Source organism: Cetorhinus maximus, chromosome 28, assembly GCF_964194155.1.
Source record: "Cetorhinus maximus chromosome 28, sCetMax3.hap1.1, whole genome shotgun sequence".
NCBI lineage: Eukaryota > Metazoa > Chordata > Chondrichthyes > Lamniformes > Cetorhinidae > Cetorhinus > Cetorhinus maximus.
This window is the reverse complement of record NC_135906.1, coordinates 17,026,892-17,048,495: the sequence shown is the minus strand read 5'-3', so window position 1 is coordinate 17,048,495 and position 21,604 is coordinate 17,026,892. Positions and strand designations below refer to the sequence as shown.

At 44.0% G+C, this 21,604-nt stretch overlaps 2 long non-coding RNA genes across 2 annotated transcripts in view; one reads left to right on the top strand and one right to left on the bottom strand.

The window, feature by feature from the left end:
* Window positions 1-21,604, top strand: part of LOC144668858 (uncharacterized) — a 143,021-nt gene that overhangs the window by 79,479 nt on the left and 41,938 nt on the right. The window lies entirely within an intron of this gene.
* LOC144668859 (uncharacterized) overlaps window positions 19,539-21,604 on the bottom strand; it is a 134,796-nt gene continuing 132,730 nt past the window's right edge. Inside the window, exon 3 of the long non-coding RNA XR_013573563.1 lies at window positions 19,539-20,371. This is a non-coding gene — a long non-coding RNA (uncharacterized LOC144668859). The remainder of the gene's footprint in view (window positions 20,372-21,604) is intronic.

The window sequence follows — 21,604 nt, the reverse complement described above, 5'->3', positions numbered from 1 at the left end:
ATCATTTATTGTGAGGGGAATGGATTACAAAAGTAGGGAGGTTATGCTTCAGTTGTACTGGGCATTGGTGAGACCACATCTGGAGTATTATGTGCAGTACTGGTCTACTTAGTTAAAGAAAGATGTAAATGTGTTAGAAGCAATTCAGAGAGGGTTTACTAGACTAATACCAGGAATGGGTGTGTTGTCTTATGAGAAAATGCTGGACAGGTTACGCTTGTATCCACTAGAATTTAGAAGAGTAAGAGGTGACTTAATTGAAACCTTTAAGATCCTGAGGGGTCTTGACAGAGTGGATGTAGAGAGGATGTTTCCTCTTGTGGAAAAATCTAGAACGAGGGGTCAGTGTTTAAAAATAAAGGGTCACTCATTTAAGACAGAGATGAGGAGAATTTTTTTTCTCTCAGAGGGTTGTGAGTCTTTGGAACTCTCTTCTTCAAAATGCGGTGGAAGCAGAGTCTTTGAATGCTTTTAAGGCAGATGGATTCTTGATTAACAAGTGGAGGGTGAAAGGTTGTCGGGAGTTCTGGAGAGGGGATAAGTAGGCTTACAAAGCAAAAGGATATGGTGGCATTGTAGGGCAGCTACTTAGGTAGTGATACCCAGAGTGTGACAGGAAGGGACAGAGTGTACAAACATAAAAAAAACAGCAGCAAATAGGGTCAAAGGGGGAAAAAATGGTGAAAAGGCAAAATTAATGGCTCTTTACTTAAATGCATGCAGTATTTGGAACAAAATAAATGAATTAACAGCACAAATAGAGGTTAATGGGTATGATCTTACAGCCATAACGGAGACATGGTTACCAGGAGATCAAAACTGGGAACTAAATATTCAGGGGTATGTGACTTATCGAAAGGACAGCCAGGAAGGAAAGGGTGGTGGGGTAGCTTTGTTAGTACAAGATGGAATAAGTATGATAGCAAGAAATGATCTTGGATTGGAAGATGTGGAATTCATATGGGTGGAGGTAAGAAATAACAAGGGGAAGAAGACACTGGTGGGAGTAGTCTATAGGCCCCCTAACAGTAGCTATGCTATAGGACAGAGAATAAATTAGGAGATAATGAGGACATGTAAAAAAGGCAGTATATTAATCATGGGTGACTTTAATCTTCATGTAGATTGGGAAAATCAAATTGGCAGAGGTAGCCACGAGCAAGAATTCACGGAGTGTATTCAGGACAATTTCCTAGAACAATACACTGTGGATCCAACCAGGGATCAGGCTATTTTGGATCTGGTAATGTGTAATGAGGCAGGTTTAATAAATGATCTCAGAATTAAAGACCCCCTATGAAGCAGTGACCATAACATGGTGGAATTTAGTATTCAGTTTGATAGTGAGAAACTTAGTTTGGAAACAGCTGTGCTAAATTTAAATAACGGCAATTACAAAGGAACGAGGGCAGAGTTGGCTGGAGTGGACTGGGAAAGGAGTTTAGCAGAAAAGACAGTTGATGAACAATGGCAGATGTTTAAGAAAATAGTTCATGACTCACAACAAAAGATATATCCCAGTGGGATAAACCAGCCATGGTTAGCCAAGGAAGTTAAGGATGGTATCAAAGTGAAAGAAAAAACATAAAATGTGGCAAAGATTAATGGTAAGCCAGAGAATTGGGAAAGTTTTAAAAGCCAACGAAAGATGACAAAAAAAATTAAGAGGGAGAAAATAAACTTTTTGGGTAAACTAACAAGTAATATAAAAACGGACAGTAAGAGCTTCTTTAAATATATAAAAAGAAAGAGGCCAAAGTCAATATAGGCCCCTTAGAGAATTAGGCTGGGGAAATAATAACGGGGAACCAGGAAATGGCAGAGGAGTTGAATAAATACTTTGCATCAGTCTTCACAGTAGAAGACACTAATAGCATTCCAAAAATACAATATAATCATGGGGCAAAAGCGGGAGAGGAAATAAATGCAATAACTATCACTAGAGAATAAGTACTAGGGAAACTAATGGGGCTAAAGGCCAATAAGTCACCTGGACCTGATGGGTTGCGTTCTAAGGTATTAAAGGAAATAACTGCAGAGATAGTGGACGCACTGGTAAGTAGCCTTCCAAGAATCCTTAGATTCTTGAAAAGTCCCAGAGGATTGGAAAACTGCCAATGTAACACCCTTATTCAAAAAGGGAGGGAGACAAAAAACAGGTAAATATAGGCCAGTTAGCTTAACATCTGTCATTGGGAAAATGTTAGAGTCCATTAAACAGGATGTAATAGCAGAGCATTTAGAAATGCATAATATGATCAAGCAGAGTCAGCATGGCTTCATGAATGGGAAATCATGCCTGACAAATTTATTAGAATTCTTTGAGGAGGTAACAAGCAAGGTAGATAAAGGGGAACCAGTAGATGTAATATATTTGGATTTCCAAAAGGTGTTTAATAAGGCTACTTAATAAGATGGTGTTGGGGGCAATATATTAGCACGGTATTGGGAGTAGTATGTTAGCATAGATAGAGGACTGGCTAACTTAATAAGATAAGAGTCCATGGCGTTGGGGGTAGTATATTAGCATGGATAGAGGACTGGCTAACTAACAGAAGTCAGAGATAAAAACAAAAAGCTAAAAGCTACTGCGGATGCTGGAAATCCAAAACAAAACAGAATTACCTGGAAAATCTCAGCAGGTCTGGCAGCATCGGTGGAGAAGAAATCAGTTAACGTTTCGAGTCTTCATGACCCTTCGGCAGAACTGAGTGTAGTTAGGAGAGGGGTGAAATATAAGCTGGTCTAAGGTGGGGGGGCGGGGGGAGAGGGAAGTTGAGGGTGTGGTGATTGTGGAGATAAGCAAGCAGTGATAGGAGCAGATAATCAAAAGATGTCACAGACAAAAGGATCAAAGAGGTGTTGAAGGTGGTGATATTGTCTAAGAAAAGTGCTAATTAAGAATGGAAGACAGGATACTCAAGGTACAGCTCTAGTGGGGGTGGGGTGGAAAGACTAACAAAGTTTTAGTTTTAGATTTAAAAATAATGGAAATAGGTGGGAAAAGAAGAATCTATATAAATTATTGAAAAAAAAGGGAGGGGGGAGAAACGGGGTGGGGATGGGGGGAGGGGGAGTTTAAGATCTAAAGTTGTTGAATTCAATATTCAGCCCGGAAGGCTGTAAAGTGCCTAGTAGAAGTCAGAGAGTTGGGATACGGCGGGGGGGGTGTATTTTCAGGATGGCAACCTGTAACTAGTGGAGTGCCACAAGGATCAGTGCTGGGGCCATAATTATTTACAATATATATTAATGACTTGGATGAGGGAAGTGAATGTACTATCGTCAAGTTTGCGGATGACACAAAAATAGGTGGGAAGGCAAGTGGTGAGGATGACACAGAGTCTACAGAGGGATGTAGGCAGGTTAAGTGAGTGGGCAAAACGTGGCAGATGGAATATAATGTGGGAAATGTAAGGTTATGTACTTTGGCAGGAAGAATAGTGGAGCTGAATATTATTTAAATGGAGAAAGACTGCAGAAATCTACAGCACAGAGGGATTTGGGGGTCCTCATGCATGTATCCCAAAAGCACACAAAAGCTAGCACACAAGTTCAGCAGGTAATAGGTAAGGCAAATAGAATGGCCTTTATTTCAAAGGGAATGGAGTATAAAAATCGGGAAGTCTTGCCAAAACTATACAAGGCACTAGTTAGACCATGCCTAGAATACTGTGAACAGTTTTGGTCCCCTTATCCAAGGAAAGATATACTGGCATTGGAGGCAGTCCAGGGAATGTTCACTAGGTTGATCCTGGGGATGGAGGGATCTTCTTATGAGGAGAGGTTGAGTAGGTTGAGCCTGTTCTCATTGGAGTTTAGAAGAATGAGAGGTGACCTTATTGAAACATATGTGATTCTTAGGGGGCTTGACAGGGTAGATGCTGAGAGGTTGTTTCCCCTTGTAGGAGAGTCTAAGACCAGAGGGCATAATCTTTGATTAAAGGGGTCACCCATTTAAGACAGAGATGAGGAGGAATTTCTTCTCTCAGAGGGTAGTCAATCTGTGGAATTCTTTACCGCAGAGGGCAGTAGAAGCTGGGTCGTTAAGTATATTCAAGGCTGAGATAGAGAGATTTTTAATCAGTAAGGAAATCAAGGGTTATGGGGAAAAGGCAGGAAAGTAGAGTTGAGGATTATTAGATCAACCATGATCTCATTGAATGGCAGAGCATATTCGATGAGCTGAGTGGCCTACTTCTGCTCCTACGTCTTATCGGTAGGCAGGAATGTGGGTTGAGGTTACATTCAGATCAGCCATGATCTTATTGAATGGAGGAGCAGGCTCGAGGGGCTAAGTGGCCTACTCCGGCTTCCAATTCATATGTTCATGTGCAAGATACCCAGATCCTCCTGCATCTCAGAACTCTGCAATCTCTCACCATTTAGATAATATGCTTCTCTTTTATTCTTCCTGCCAAAATGGACAATTTCATCTTTGCCCATACACTTAACCTATCTATATCTTTTCATTACCTCCTTACGTCCTCTTCACAACTTACTTTCCTACCTATCTTTGTGTCATCGGCAAATTTGGCAACCATCTCATTCATCCCTTCATCCAAGCCCTTTATATAAACGGTAAACAGTTGAGGTCCCAGCACTGATCCCTGTAGCACACCACTCGTTTCATCTTGCCAACCTGAAAAAGATCCATTTATGCCTACTCTTTGCTCCCTGTTAGCCAGCCAGTCTTCTATCCATGCCAATATGTTACCCCCTACACCATGAGCTTTTATTTTCCGCAATAACTTTTGATGTGGCAATCTATCAAATGTTTTCTGGAAATCTAAGTACAGTACATCTACTGGTTCCCCATTATCCACAGTCCATGTTACTTCTTCAAAGAACTTCAATAATTTGGTTAAACACGATTTCCCTTTCACAAAACCATGTTCACACTGCCTGATTACCTTGACTTTATCCAAGTGCTCTCCTATAGCTTCTTTAATAACAGCTTTTAACATTTTCCTTACGACAGATGTTAGGCTAACTGGCCTGTAGTTTCCCGCTTTCTGTCTCCCTCCCTTTTTGAACAATGGAGTTACATTTGCTATCTTCCAATCTAATGGGACCTTCCCCGAATCTAGGGAGTTTCAAAAAATTAAAACCAATGCATCAACTATCTCACTAGCCACTTCTTTTGAGGCCCTAGAATGAAGTCCATCAGGGCCCAAGCACTTATCAGCCGCAGCTCCAACAATTTACTCAGTACCACTTCTCTGGTGATTACAATTTTCCTGAATTCCTCCCTACCTTCCATTTCCTGATTTACAGCTGCCTCTGGGATGTTACTTGTATCCTCTATAGTGAAGACTGATGCAAAATACTTGTTCAATTAATCTGCCATTTGTTTGTTTAGACACACATATACAGATACGCATTCATACATACCCAACTCCATAGACTCCCATGGGAGGAGATCGCAGGGGCTTTGATCCAAATTTTTAATTCCTCTCTGGCCACGGGGGAGCTGCCAGAGGACTGGAGAACAGCTAATGTGGTTCCGCTATTTAAGAAGGGTTGTAGAGATAAGCCAGGGAACTATAGGCCAGTGAGTCTCACATCAGTTGTAGGGAAACTATTGGAGAAAATTCTGAAGGAGAGAATCTATCTCCACTTGGAGAGGCAAGGTTTGATCAGGGATAGTCAGCATGGCTTTGTCAGAGGGAGGCCATGCCTAACAAATTTTATTGAATTTTTTGAGGAGGTGACCAGGTGTGTAGATGAGGGTAGTGCAGTTGATGTAGTTTATATGGATTTCTGCAAAGCCTTTGACAAGGTCCCACATGAGAGACTTGTAAAGAAGGCAAATGCACATGGGATACAGGGTAATTTGATAAGGTGGATTCAAAATTGGCTTAGTTGTAGGAGACAAAGGGTGATGACAGAAGGCTGCTTTAGTGACTGGAAGCCAGTGTCCAGTGGCGTACCACAGGGATCTGTGCTGTGTCCCCTATTATTCATCATTTATATAAACAACATAGATGACTATGTGGGAGGGTAGGATTACTAAGTTTGCGGATGACACAGAGGTTGGCCGGGTGGTTAACAGTGAGGTTGGGTGTCTTGGGCTACAGGAAGATATAGACGGGATGGTCAAATGGGCAGATGGAATTTAATCCTGAAAAATGTGAGGTGATACACTTTGGAAGGAGTGATTTGACACGGAAGTATTCAATGAACGGCATGACACTAGGAAGTTCTGAGGAACAAAGGGACCTTGGCGTGTGTGTCCATAGGTCTCTGAAGGCAGAGGGGCATGTTAATGGGGTGGTGAAAAAGGCATATGGGACAGTTGCCTTTATCAATCGAGGCATAGGTTACAAAAGTAGGGAGATCATGTTGGAGTGGTATAGAACCTTGGTGAGGGCACAGCTGGAGTACTGTGTGCAGTTCTGGTCACCACATTATAGGAAGGATGTGATTGCACTGGAGGGGGTGCAGAGGAGGTTCACCAGGATGTTGCCTGGGGTGAAACATTTAAGTTATGAAGAGAGGTTGGATAGACTTGGGTTGTTTTCTTGGAGCAGAGAAGACTGAGAGGCGACCTTATCGAGGTGTACAAGATTATGAGGGACATGGACAGGGTGGATAGGGAGCAGCTGTTCCCCTTAGTTGAAGTATCAGTCGCAAGGGGACATAAGTTCAAGGTGAGGGGCAGGAAGTTTAGGGGGGATGTGAGGAAAAACTTTTTTACCCAGAGGATGGTGACGGTCTGGAATGCGCTGCCTGGGAGGGTGGTGGAGGCGGGTTGCCTCACATCCTTTAAAAAGTACCTGGATGAGCACTTGGCACGTCATAACATTCAAGGCTATGGGCCAAGTGCTGGTAAATGCGATTTGGTAGGTAGGTCAGGTGTTTCTTGCGAGTTGGTGCAGACTCGATGGGCCGAAGGGCCTCTTCTGCACTGTGTGATTCTAATGTTGCCACTTAATGTTCTTCTGCAATAAGGAGGAGGGAGACTAATAAACTCTTGAAATCATTTTAAAATGATTGCACTTTTGCTCTGATAAACAAGTTTCTAAAGAGATGTTTTCAGTGGTTTACACACTTTATTTTTTAAGACAGCTTTGACCTGGTTCTCCTGAACTTACTGCCAACTGGTTGTCTCCCACTCAGCTTCTGACATAAGTCATTAAATGTACCCCATCAGTTAAAGAGAAGCAGATGCTGTGTGTTGCAGGCAGGGGATTGGCCAGGCTGGGTTGGAGGAATAGTGTTTATGTGGGCGACAGTTTTACTGTTTGCAGCTTTATCCTGTCTTTGTGGCATGAAACAGAAATTAAGGCACTGGGAAAGAGGTACAAATGGGATAGAAAGGAAACAGGAGGAGTGAAAGAAAAACAAGGTAAGGGACAAGCAACATGAGAAACATTAGGAGTAAAAAATAAAGAACAGAAAAAATATGAAGCAGGAGGAAATTCAGAAATGAAAAGAGTGAGAATTACATTAGCAGAACTGAAAGATAAAGACGGGCTAGGATCCAACAACTTCTCAAAAGATATTCATGGTAATCAGAATAAGTTTCTTCATCTTTACAATTTGGGATGTAGAAAATACGCAGCCTTGTAATCGTGATTCAAATCCCATCACTGCCTGACACTCCATCCTCAGTCCCATCACTGCCTGACACCATCCTCAGTCCCATCACCGCCTGACACTCCATCCTCAGCCCCACCACTGCCTGACACTCCATCCTCAGTCCCATCACTGCCTGACACCATCCTCAGTCCCATCACCGCCTGACACTCCATCCTCAGTCCCATCACTGCCTGACACTCCATCCTGAGTCCCAGCGGCGCCTGGAACACCATCCTCAGTCCCATGACTGCCTGACACTCCATCCTCAGTCCCATGACTGCCTGACACTCCATCCTCAGCCCCATCACTGTCTGACACTCCATCCTCAGTCCCATCACTGCTTGACACTCCATCCTCTGTCCCATCACTGCCTGACACTCCATCCTCAGTCCCATCACTGCCTGACACTCCATCCTCAGTCCCATCACAGCCTGACACTCCATCCTCAGTCCCATCACTGCTTGACACTCCATTCCCAGTCCCATCACCACCTGATACTCCATCCTCAGTCCCATCACTGCCTGACACTTCATTCCCAGTCCTTTCACCGCCTGACACTCCATCCTCAGTCCCTTCGCTGCTTGACACTCCATTCCCAGTCCCATCACTGCCTGACATTTCGTCCTCAGTCCCATCACTGCTTGACACTCCATTCTCAGTCATATCACTGCCTGACACTCCATTCTCAGTCACATCACTGCCTGACACTCCATCCTCAGTCCCTTTGCTGCTTGACACTCCATTCCCAGTCCCATCACCACCCGACATTTCGTCCTCAGTCCCATCACTGCCTGCCATTCCATCCTCAGTCCCATCAACTGCCTGACACTCCATTCTCAGTCCCATTACCTCCTGACACTCCATCTTCAGTCCCATCACTGTCTGCCACTCCGTCCTCAGCCCCATCACTGCCTGACACTCCATCCTCTGCCCCATCACTGCCTGTCACTCCATCCTCAGTCCCATCACATCCTGACACTCCATCCTCAGTCCCATCACCACCTGCCATTCCATCCTCAGTCCCATCAACTGCCTGACACTCCATTCGCAGTCCCATTACCTCCTGATACTCCATCCTCAGTCCCACCACCGCCTGACACTCCATCCTCAGTCCCGTCACTGCCTGTCACTCCATCCTCAGTCCCGTCAACTGCCTGACACTCCATTCTCAGTCCCATTACCTCCTGACACTCCATCCTCAGTCCCACCACCGCCTGACACTCCATCCTCAGTCCCATCACAACCTGACACTCCATCCTTAGTCCCATCATAGCCTGCAACTCCATCCTCAGTCCCATCACTGCCTGACATTCCATCCTCAGTCCCATCACTGCCTGCCATTCCATTCCCAGTCCCATCACTGCCTGTCACTCCATCCTCAGTCCCATCACTGCCTGACACTCCGTCCTCAGTCCCATCACCACCTGTTACTCCATCCTCAGTCCCATCACCGCCTGACACTCTATTCTCAGTCCCATCCTTGCCTCACACTCCATCCTCAGTCCCATCACTACTTGACACTCCATCCTCAGTCCCATGACCGCCTGACACACCATCCTCAGTCCCATGACAGCCTGACACTCTATTCTCAGTCCCATCTTTGCCTCACACTCAATCCTCAGTCCCGTCATTGCCTGGCACTCCATCCTCAGCCCCATCGCTACTTGACACTCCATCCTCAGTCCCATGGCCGCCTGACACACCATCCTCAGTCCCATGACAGCCTGACACTCTATTCTCAGTCCCATCCTTGCCTCATATTCCATCCTCAGTTCCATCACCACTTGGCACTCCATTCACAGTTGCATCACCACCTGACACTCCATCCTCAGTCACATCAACTGCCTGACACTCTATTCTCAATCTCATCACCTCCTGACACTCCATCTTCAGTCCCATCACCGTCTGCCACTCCATCCTCAGTCTCACCACCACCTGACACTCCATCCTCAGTCCCATCGCTGCCTGACACTCCATCCTCAGTCCCATCACTGCCTGACACTCCATCCTCAGTCCCATCACAGCCTGACACTCCATCCTCAGTCTCACCACCAGCTGCCACTCCATCCTCAGTCCCATCACAGCCTGACGCTCCATCCTCAGTCCCATCACAGCCTGACGCTTCATCCTCAGTCCCACCACAGCCTGCAACTCCATCCTCAGTCCCATCACAGCCTGACGCTTCATCCTCAGTCCCATCACAGCCTGCAACTCCATCCTCAGTCCCATCACAGCCTGACGCTTCATCCTCAGTCCCATCACTGCCTGACACTCCATCCTCAGTCCCATCACAGCCTGACGCTTCATCCTCAGTCCCATCACAGCCTGCAACTCCATCCTCAGTCCCATCACAGCCTGACACTCCATCCTCAGTCCCAACACTGCCTGACACTCCGTCCTCAATCCCATCACTGCCTGACACTCCATCCAGAGTGCCATCAACTGCCTGACACTCCATCCTCAGTTCCATCACTGCCTGACACTCCATCCTCAGTCCCATCACTGCCTGACACTCCATCCTCAGTCCCATCACATCCTGACGCTCCATCCTCAGTTCCAGCACGGCCTGCAACTCCATCCTCAGTCCCAACACTGCCTGACACTCCATCCTCAGTCCCATCACTGCCTGACACTCCATTCTCAGTCCATCACCTCCTGACATTCCGTCCTCAGTCCCATCACTACTCTAAATTGTCTCTCAGAGGTAAATACATCTTAGAGGAGAGGGATCTCTTTGCCTTTAAATGCTTGATGAACCGAATAATGATATAGTGCTGATTTCCTCATCTTCTATGCCATAGCATGTAACTGGGTCCAATAAGTCTGCTCTACCAACAGGTCACTCTTCTATCAGTCGCCCATTGACATTGTTCATCCTGGCCCTTAGCAGTGTTAGTATGAAGAATGAGCCTATATTCAATTGGTGCCAGACTATGACACTTTTGTCATTCTATATATGTAGAAGAGCCATTACAATGCTGGCTGAATTTCAATGCAGGTCCCAGGTGAGAGCCACATCCCCTCCTTCAGCTCAGGCTGGATTTTAGGCTAATGTGCCACCAATTCCACTGAAGAGAAATGAAGGAACATAGCTTGAGATCAGCATCATGGATTCGGGCAGAGCTAGACAATTAACAAAGACACACTAAGCCTCACATATCGGTTGCCCACAGCTGAGGGAGACACATGTTGTGTGGAGTTTTTTAAATTATCAGTGCAACACAAAACACATGGACAAGAGTCGTTAACCAGTAAGAAAATTAAAGCAAGCTGTGTCACCATGGAAATATTGCAGATTGAAAATATTATAAAATTCCCTTAATATATTTCAAAACATTTATTAAACAGTAAACTGGATTCGAAATTGGCTGTGTGGGAGAAGACAGAGAGTGGTAGTGGATGATTGCTTCTCAGACTGGAGGTCGGTGACTAGTGGTGTGCCTCAGGGATCTGTGCTGGGAATATTGTTGTTTGTTGTCTATATCAATGATTTGGATGATAATGTGGTAAATTGGATCAGCAAGTTTGCTGATGACACTAAGATTGGAGGCATTGTGGATAGCGAGGAAGGCTTTCAAAGCTTTCAGAGGGATCTGGACCAACTGGAAAAATGGGCCAGAAAATGGCAGATGGAATTTAATGCGGAAAAGTGTGAGGTGTTGCATTTTGGAAGGACAAACCAAGGTAAGACATACACAGTAAATGGTAGGGCACTGAGGAGTGCGAAGGAACAAAGGGATCTGGGAATTCAGATACATAATTCCCTGAAAGCGGCGTCACAGGTAGACAGGGTTGTAAAGAAAACTTTTAGCATACTGGCCTTCATAAATCAAAGTATTGAGTATAGGAGTTGGGATGTTATGGTGAAGTTGTATAAGACATTGGTGAGGCCAACTTTGGAGTATTGTGTGCAGTTCTGGTCGCCTAACTACAGGAAGGATATCAGTAAGATTGAGAGAGTGCAGAGAAGATTTACTAGGATGTTGCCGGGTCTTAAGGAGTTGAGTTACAGGGAAAGATTAAACAGGTTAGGACTTTATTCCTTGGAGTGTAGAAGAATGAGGGGAGATTTGATAGAAGTTTACAAAATTATGAGGGGTATAGACAGAGTAAATGCGAGTAGGCTCTTTCCACTTAGATTAGGAGAAATAAACACGAGAGGACATGGCTTTAGGGTGAAAGGGGAAAGGTTTAGGGGGAACATTAGGGGGAACTTCTTTACTCAGAGAGTGGTGAGAGTGTGGAACGAGCTACCATCTGACGTGGTAAATGCGGGCTCACTCTTAAGTTTTAAGAATAAATTTGATAGATACATGGATGGGAAAGGTCTGGAGGGTTATGGACTAGGTGCAGGTCAATGGGACTAGCGGAATAATATTTCGGCACAGACTAGAAGGGCCGAATGGCCTGTTTTCTGTGCTGTAGTGTTCTATGGTTCTATGGTTCTATATTTTCTGCAATAAACTATTAGCTATCAAAAAATCTGCTTGCATCTGACTGTCTGATGCCCATTATCATCCAGCCTTTCCCAACCATTCTACTGAATTAATTCAGCTCTTAATTAGTCTCATGGGTGAGGCCTAACTCTTATATATTCCAGTGTCTGTTGTTGCTTTCAACTCTTAAGTGGGGTTGAAAAGTCAGCCTGACGTCAGGAGTGGGGAAAATTCTAGAGTCCATTATAAAAGATTTAATAGCTGAGCACTTGGAAAACAGTGGCGGAATTGGACAGAGTCAGCATGATTTATGAAAGGGAAATCATGCTTGACAAATCTGCTGGAATTTTTCAAGGATGTAACTACGTAGAGTTGATGAGGGGGAGCCAGTGGATGTGGTTTATTTGGACTTTCAGAAGGCTTTCAGTAAAGTCCCACATAAGAGATTAGCGTGTAAAATTAAAGTGCATGGGATTGGGGGTAGTGTATTGAGATGGATAGAAAACTGGTTGGTAGACAGGAAACAAAGAGTAGGAATAAACGGGTCTTTTTCCAAATGGCAGGCAGTAACTAGTGGGGTACCGCAGGGATCGGTGCTGGGACCCCAGCTATTCACAATATATATTAATGATTTAGATGAGAGAACTAAATGTAATATCTCCAAATTTGCAGATGACACAAAGCTGGGTGGGAGGGTGAGCTGTTGGGAGGATGCAGAGATGCTTCAGTGTGATTTAGACAAGCTGAGTGAGTGGGCAAATGCATGGCAGATGCAGTATAATGTAGATAAATGTGAGGTTATCCACTTTGGTAGCAAAAACAGGAAGGCAGATTATTATCTGAAAGGCTATAAATTGAGAGAGGGGAATGTACAACCAGACCTGGGTGTCCTCGTACACCAGTCACTGAAGGTAAGCATGCAGGTGCACGCAGGTGGTAAAGAAGGCAAATGGTATGTTGGCCTTCATAGCAAGAGGATTCGAGTACAGGAGCAGGGATGTCTTGCTGCAATTATACCGGGCCTTGGTGAGACCACATCTGAAATATTGTGTGCAGTTTTGGTCTTCTTATTTGAGGAAGGATGTTCTTTCTATAGAGGGAGTGCAGCGAAGGTTTACCAGGCTGATTCCTGGGATGGTGGGACTGACATATGAGGAGAGATTGAGTCGGTTAGGATTATATTCGCTGGAGTTCAGAAGAATGAGGGGGGATCTCATAGGAACCTATAAAATTCTAACAGGACTGGACAAGGTAGATGCAGGAAGGATGTTCCCGATGGTGGGGGAGTCCAGAACCAGGGGTCACAGTCTGAGGATACGGGGTAGACCATTTAGGACTGAGATAAAGAGAAATTTCTTCACCCAGAGAGTGGTGAGCCTGTGGAATTCGCTACCATAGAAAGAAGTTGAGGCCAAAACATGGTATGTTTTCAAGAAGGCATAGCTTTCAAGATATAGCTCTTGGGGCGAAAGGGATCAAAGGATATGGGGAGAAAGCGGGAGCAGGCTATTGAGTTGGATGATCAGTCATGATCATGATGAATGGCAGAGCAGGCTCGAAGGGCCGAATGGCCTACCCCTGCTCCTATTTTCTATGTTTCTATGGGCTTGCAGTAAATGCACAGATAAATGAATAAAACCCTGTTTGTAATTTCTAGGCAATCTGATACCTATATAAGATCTTATGTCAGTGTACTCAAAACTGGCAGTGCATCACAACAGATCTCGATAAAGATTAAAATATGAAGTTAACTAACAAGTGAATAATCTAGTATTAACTATTCTTTAAGTAGACAAAACAATAGAAGATTACAAACCAGTTTCTTATATTTATAGTCCTAGAAACTTGATAGTGGCAATTTTCAGTCACTCATCTCTATGATCTCCCAAAGCTGTTCCTTGTCCGTCTCTTTCATTGCAGGTGCTGAACACATCACTCCCTCAGTCACTTGAGGAAAATAAGGCCAGCTTTCCTGAACATTTATTCATGGAATGTTTAATTTCCATCCCTACTTGCCCTGGAGAAGGTGTTGGTGAGCTGTGTTCTTGGACCGCAGCAGTCCGTGTAGTACTATTAGGGAGGGAGGTCCAAGATTTTGACCAGGCTACGATGAAGTGATATAGTTCCAAGTCAGGATGGTGTGAGTCTTGGAGGGGAACTTCAGGTTGTGGTGTTCCTGTGCGCCTGTTGCCCTTGTCCATAGAGGTCATAGATTTGGATGGCGCTGTTGAAGGAGGAAGGACTTGGCAAGTTGCTGCAGTGCATCTTGTAGCCAGGATGGTGGAGGGAGCGAATATTTAAGGTGCTGGTTAGAATGTCCATCAAGCAGGCTTGGAGTCATGAGTTACTCACCACATCCTAGCCTCTAACCATTCTTTAAGACCCAGTATTTATTTGGCTGGTCCAGTTAACGTCTGGTCAATTGTGATTCCTAGAATGTTGATGGTTGGGAATTTGACAATGGTAATGCCATTGAATTTCAATGGGATATGGTTAGATTCTCTCTTATAGGAAATACTTACTGACTGCCATTTGTGTGGAGCAAACATTATTTGCTACTTACCTGAATGTTAATTCTCTATCTGTTGCTAATTTTAAATATGAGATTGATAGATTTTTGCTAACCAAAGGTATTATGGGATATGGGACAAAGTCATAAATGAAGTTAAATCACAGATCAGGCATGGTCACGTTAAGTGGTGGAATAGGCTCTTTAAGGGATAAATGGCATTCTCCTGTTCCTATGAGCACTCAGCGGCAGCACCAGTCTCTGTCCTGTCAGCTTTCCTGTTTAATACTTGCAAAATGCAACAGTTCAATTTACAGCTTTTTGTTATTCCTTCCCTGCCCTGATTAGTATTCTGGATGGGGTGCAGTCAGTGTGGTAGTAAAGGAAGATGAGAATCTTTGAGTGAGACCGGTTTGAGTGAAAAGTCTGTGTTGAGCACTCTGAGGTGGTGAAAGGGTTAAATAATCCTTTTGCACGCAACAATGTGAACTTTAACATTGTCACATAGCCGACAGCAACTTGGAAAGCAGAATTGCCAAGATGAAGCAATTATTTATGCGTGGGCGCATAAATAGACCTCATGAGATCAGCCCCTTGAGAGGGTGCTCAGATTAAAATAAAAGCAGCAATGCTTGGTGCCGGCCCAGAACATAGCCCAGAATCTCTGGCTTCTCTTATTTTAATTCTTTCCAGCGCTTGAGAGAGAGTTATGGTGATCGATTGAGTGCTTTGGATGAGGAAGCACTTTACTTATTCAGAAACCAGGTCATCCATGATTTCCTCACTGAAATACAATCTGGTGATGCTGGATGGAAAGTACATGTTTGTGGGTGTGCATGGAGAATGGGATCAACTGCAATGCTCTGCAACAGTTGAATAGTTAAACTTCTAGAAATGTCTAGGCTCACACATAAAGGGTGGCAACTTGGCCAAGGTACTGGAAGGTAACCCAGAACCTCTGTAAGAGTAGTACCCCGGAGGGAGCCAAAGAGATTTTTGGTGGATTTAAATTGGCTCTGAGACTGCATGACGGGATGAGAGTACAACCCTGTCACTCTCACAAACGTGGGGTTTGGTGTGGAAATGGATTGCCACATATTTATAGCTTATAGCGCAAGATGCTGTGCTATTATAATGTCAGTGAACCTATGACAAACAAGAAAAATGTAAAAGGGAATATTGTCGTTCTAAACTTGATGAAATTCCCCATTGTGAGCAGGAAAGAGATTGATTTGAGTATGGAGTCCGAAAACAACACTCCTCATCACCTCACTAGCTCAAACATTCAGGAAGCTATTACATAATATGCCTGCACAGTATGGTGACTTCATAAGGAGCAGGAGTTACCTTAGGGCTCGTCAAGCCTGCTTCATATGGTTATGGTACTCAACTGGCAACCCAGATATGGTGAGCTCAAAGTGCCACCAACAGCATTCAATAAACCTGACACCAGGAAAACTCAGATTGTTGCAAAAACACAACTGGCTCACTTTCGGGAAGTGCACTGTCACTTTTACGTTGTCTAAGATGTGACTCCAGGCCAACACTAAGTACCTTCAGTGTCGTCCGAGATCAACTTAACAAAGAGACAAGCTGCTTTTAGCCAGACTGGTCTGACCCAGGGAGAGGTCAGGCTGCTTTGGTGAAGGTTGTACTGGTCAATATTGGTCAGTGTTCACTCTTGCCCAGTAAGTTACCACTGGCACACATTTCTACCTCCCCTCAGTTCCAAAGAGTCATACGGACTTGAAACATTAACCCTGTTTCTCTCTCCTCACAGATGCAGCCAGACCTGCCGAGTATTTCCAGAACTTTCTGTTTTTATTTCAGATCTCAGGCATCTGGAGTATTTTGCTTTTATTTTAAAGAAAAAAACCTGTATTTCCATCGTGCTTTTCATAAACTCAGGACTTTCTAATGAAGTATTTTTGAAGTGTAGTCACTGTTGTAAGGCAAGAAATGATCCAATATTAATGTCTAAAGCCACAAGTCAATAATTACAAATAAAGCACATGCCTCCAACAGCAAGTATTTCTGCTGTGGTTAAAAAACATTACAGCAGATCCAAACTCTACACATAGGCCATGTTGTAGAGAGCAGAAGCAGTGCTTTTCTAGATCAATTTGTGACAGCGGAAGGGGGTTTTACTCAGTCTCCAGTTCCAGCCAATCACTCTCTTTAGGATCCACTTTTCTGTGCAGAAAATCTAGGCTTCCAGTCCCAGAACAGTACCAACAGTTTGTCTGTGGAGATGCTGTCTTTATGAAACATTAAACCAAGATAAATCTCCTCCCAGATTTAGGGGGAAAAAAAATCTCACAGCATTATTGAAGAAGAGCAGGGTAGTTTTCTCCAGTATCTCGGATAACATTCCTCCCCCAACTAATACCAAAAGCAGATTACCTGGTCACTGCGATAAAGCAGTTCTCTTCTGATGAGAGGTTGAGCAGGTTGGGCCTATACTCGTTGGAGCTTAGAAGTATGAGAAGGCATCATATTGAAACATATAAGACTTTGAGGAGGTTTGACAGGGTAGGTACTGAGAGGAAGTTTCCTTGCGTGGGGAATCTAGAACTAGGGCACCCAGTTTCAGGATAAGGGATTAATAATTTAGGACTGAAATGAGTAAAAATTTCTTAACTCAAAGGGCTGTGAATCTATGCATTTCTCTACCCTAGAGGATTGTGGATGCTCCATCGTTGAATATATTTAAGGCTGGGATAGGCAGAATTTTGGTCTCTCAGGGAATCAAGAGATATGGGAGGGAGTGGGAAAGTGGAGTTGAGGCCAATGAGCAGCCATGATCATATTGAATGGTGGAGCAGGCTCGAGGGGCTAAAGGTCTCCTCCTGTCCCTACTTCTTACATTCTAATGATTCAAGGGTTAGGGGGGGCAGGCAGGAAAATATTTGGATGAGCACTTGCGATGCCATGGCATACAAGGCTATGGGCCTAGTGCTGGAAAATGGGATTAGAATAGTTAGGTACTTGTTTGACCGGAGCAGACTCGATGGGCCGAAGGGCCTTTTTCTGTGCTGTAGACCTCTATGACTCTATGGCAAGTCAAAAGGTGGGGAGGAGACTACAGCCCAGGACACAAGTCAGGAGTGTGATGGAATACTCTCCCACTTGCCTGGATGAGTGCAGCTCCCACAGCACTCAAGAAGCTTAACACCATCCAGAACAAAGCAGCCCGCTTGATTGGCACCATATCCACAAACATTCACTCCTTCCACCACCGACGCACAGTAGCAACAGTGTGTACCATCTACAAGATGCATTGCAGGAACTCACCAAGGCTCCTTCGACAGCACCTTCCAAACCCACGACCACTACCACCTAGAAGGAGAAGGGCAGCAGATAGATGGGAACACCACCACCTGGAAGTTCCCCTCCAAGTCACTCATCAGACTGACTTGGAAATATATCGCCATTCCTTCACTGTCGCTGGGTCAAAATCCTGGAACTCCCTTCCTAACAGCACTGTGGGTGTACCTACACCACATAGACTGCAGTGGTTCAAGAAGGCAGCTCACCACAGCTTTCTCAAGGGCAATTAGGGATGGGCAATAAATGCTGGCCCAGCCAATGAAGCCGACATCCCATGAATGATTTTTTTTTTAATTACAGATTACTTTTACTCTTCTCCAATTTACCTTTACTCTTCTCCCTGTAGAGACAATGAATGCCAAGTGATACTTTTTCCATTAGAAAGGGAGAAGTTGATTAGCTGGTTAGGCCACAGCTAGAGTATTGTGTACAGTTCTGGAATCCGCCTTTTAGGAAGGATTTGATTGCACTGGAGAGAGTGCAGAGGAGATTTACCAGGATGTTGCCTGGGCTGGAGAGTTTTAGTTATGAGGAGAGATTGGATAGACTGGGGTTATTTTCCCCGGAGCAGAGGAGATTGAGGGGGGACATGATTGAGGTGTATAAAATTATGAGGAGCATAGATAGGGCAGACAGGAATAAACTTTTCCCCTTGGTGGAAGGATCAATAACCAGGGGACATAGATTTAAGGTAAGGGGCAGAAGGTTTAGAGGGGATGTGAGGAAGAATTTTTTCACCCAGAATCTGGAACTCACTGACTGAAAGGGTGGTAGAGGCAGAAACCCTCATAACACTTAAGAAGTATTTGGATGAGCACTTGCAATGCCATGGCATACAAGGCTATGGGCCTAGTGCTAGAAAATGGGATTAGAATAGTTAGGTACTTGTTTGACCGGCGCAGACTCGATGTGCCGAAGGGCCTTTTTCTGTGCTGTAGACCTCTATGACTCTATGACAAGTCGAAAGGCTTTAGCTGGGTTAGTGGTAATGTGGTAGGGATTGGGTGGTCATGATCTTGGGTGGGGAGCCAGTGGTCGATGATTCCGATGGGGGTCTGATGGCAAGAAGAGTAAGCTTGGTGGGCTGGGAGAGGTACTCCTATTCCTCTTCATCCACAAGCAGTGCTGTAAAAGCACTTTTTCCATGAAAGTAATCCTTACCTCCCTTCAGCCTCTGGGTTTTCTGAGGCCTAGCTAGAGTTAAACCTAGAAAATAGTTTAAATCTGAGGCACACAGCCTTGTTATAATATTTAAATGACTAGCCCACCTGCTGGGTTTATTTATGTATTTTTCTGCATGTAGGTAACCCTAGCATACCCTCCATTTATTGTTCATCTTTAGAGGGCCTGAGAGTAATGATGGGCCTTCTTGATGTAACTGTGTTACACCTGAGTGAGAGTTTGATTCATAGCATTCAGGTTGCTAGGCCAGAACGAAAACCACTATTTTACTGAACCTGAAAGGACAGTCATGTTTTTCCACATTGGCAGATTGTTTTGCTGACTTATAGAAGTTTATCTTGATGTAGTTAGGTTTTATAAAATGCCCACACTAAAATCCTAGCTTTTAAATCTTTAAGAGCATAATTTTAATTTCACACTATTCTCTGTATGATTGCATCATGACAGGTGGTACAGAATAATGACCAGCAATTGACAATGCCAGATTGCATGCAGTAACATTGATTTTATTACCGTCATGTTGAATGTCCTGTATAAAATGGCTTCATGTGGCTGCATGAGATATTGGAAAATATGAAACAGACACTCTAAAGTATTCCTTTTGTAAGGTGGTGCCTGTGGATATTTTATTATGTGAAAAAAGTCGTCATGTTTACTCAAGGATCAAATGTTGTCACTTTAATATTTACAGTGCAAAATAATTAGTTATAACTGACAGGAATGTGCCTCATCGTTTTAAGACATTCATAATCTCAGAGACACAGAACAGTTTCACTTTCTGTGTGTGTGTAGAATTTGACATTCCTACCATGTTATAGCTGTTGAAGCATCAAATCCGTTTTTCTCACCACCCTTTGTAGTAATGACTCACTTGTTCCTGATTCAGTGGATATGTATCATGAAGCAGATAGTGAACCAATTGCTGCCACAAACAGTACATTATAACACAGACTGTGACTTATTCATCAAGCAAAAACACAAGGGTTCTGTCATTTCAGGGCCAAGAGAATTATGCAGAGTCTTCTCAGGACTTTGAGTTTCTCACTGGTTGTCAGTGATGCCAATCAGCATGAAAGAGGCATGTACATTGCACAGCATCACTGACAGAATATTACAGACCTCAACTTGTTCAGCATCTGTCAGTATCTCATCAAATGTCACTGCCCTCCATAGGTGTATTCTGGTTGATTCATCAGTTCTTTGTGCGTGAGAACAAATCCAACTTTGCAGAAATCACACTGCTTGTTCCATCAGCATGAAGAATATCAACACAGCTTTAACTCAAACAAAAACACAAAATGCTGGAAAACCTCAGCAGGTCTAACAGCATCTGTGGAGTGAAAAAAAACAGAGTTAATGTTTCGAGTCCGTATGACTCTTCTTCAGAGCTAAAGAGATGTAAAAATGTGATGAAATTTATACGGTTTAAGGGGGGTGGAGCAGGTGAAGTTGGATAGAAGGCCACTGTAACAAGGGTAATTGTAGTAACTTCATGGATAAAAGCATAAAGTAATGGTTTACAACTTTACTATAAATAATGCAGGAAATCTTCCCTGATTCAGTACAACATGCTCATAGTGAATTGTTCCATTAACTTTGATGTAACCTTGGCATGAGCTTTCTTAGGCTGTAAGAGACCTTTTGATGCTCTCGTACACACAGCTCCTGCTGGCTGATGCTGCCTCACTAAGATCACTGGTCAGAGCACCATCAGTCAAAGTAAGTTACAGGCAGCTTGATGTTGGCTGAACCTTCAGTGTGTACAAGATTTCATGTTGTCATGTGTCACCCAGCTGCTATTGTGGATCATCTCTGACTGTGTTGTGGACTGTAGGAACAGTGAGAGAACTAGTCTGTGAACAGGATACAATGCACTAACTGGTGGAGACTGATGTTGTAATTAGATAGAAATATTGTTGCTGTGGAATCTCAGACATTGATTGTCAATGATAAGATAGAATAAAAATGAAGGAGTAGGATTGATAAGGGATCTACAGATGAGGAACAAGAGTTTACCACTCAGTGCTTTGAGGAATGCAGAAAATGCACAACTGTTCATAATATAGGATCAAACTGTCCACAAATTTCTATACCTTATTGTTTATTTCCCAATTTTTCTCCTTCCTCTGTCCTTTGCAAACAGTACTCTAGTACCACACACACAGCTTACTCTAGCACCTCCCACAGACAGTACTCTAGTACCTCACACAGACACTACTCTAGTACCACACACACACAGCTTACTCTAGCAACTCACACAGACAGTGCTCTAGAACCTCACACAGACACTACTCTAGTGTCTCACACAGACAGTACTCTAGTACCACACACACACAGCTTACTCTAGCAACTCACACAGACAGTACTCTAGTACCTCACACAGACACTACTCTAGTGTCTCACACAGACAGTACTCTAGTACCACACACACACAGCTTACTCTAGCAACTCACACAGACAGTGCTCTAGAACCTCACACAGACACCTCGTACAGACCTCTAGTACCTCACATAAACAGTAATCTAGTGCCTCACACAGACACTGCACATAGACAGTACTCTAA